This window comes from Penaeus monodon, chromosome 22 (genome assembly GCF_015228065.2).
Source record: "Penaeus monodon isolate SGIC_2016 chromosome 22, NSTDA_Pmon_1, whole genome shotgun sequence".
Taxonomy (NCBI): Eukaryota; Metazoa; Arthropoda; class Malacostraca; order Decapoda; family Penaeidae; genus Penaeus; species Penaeus monodon.
The window spans coordinates 18,841,104-18,841,567 of record NC_051407.1 but is presented as its reverse complement, the minus strand read 5'-3'; positions in this window follow the sequence as shown (position 1 = coordinate 18,841,567).

Here is a 464-nt window from a genome sequence, read left to right as displayed (position 1 = left end):
GAATATAAACACTAGAAGAAACAAAAACAATGGAAATTTCAGAATTGGGAAGTAACAAGGTCATTTGATATATCTCTCACAGTCAGAAAATAAAAAACAAAGTAAACTGTGTGGAAATCAGTTGCAAATCGGTGCAACTTGGTCAAATAAACAAGTCGAGCATGCAATTTGGAATTATTTTTACACAAGTGTCTGTTGATTTGCAATAAACGCTCCATCCCAATGCTTCACCACTGCAACATGTATAAAGTCAACGACGGCTGGGGAACCATATAAAAAAAAATAACGTCATTGTTTACATGTATAAATATTACACAAATGCGTATGTAGGTTCCCGCTAGATTAACCAAATTCACAGATAAATGGAAAGGTTGATAAGGTTGATATGGGCTCACAAAGAGAAAGACGCATATGTATCAATGAATAAATCTATAGAGGCAAAGCAGAATCAAACATAAACATCT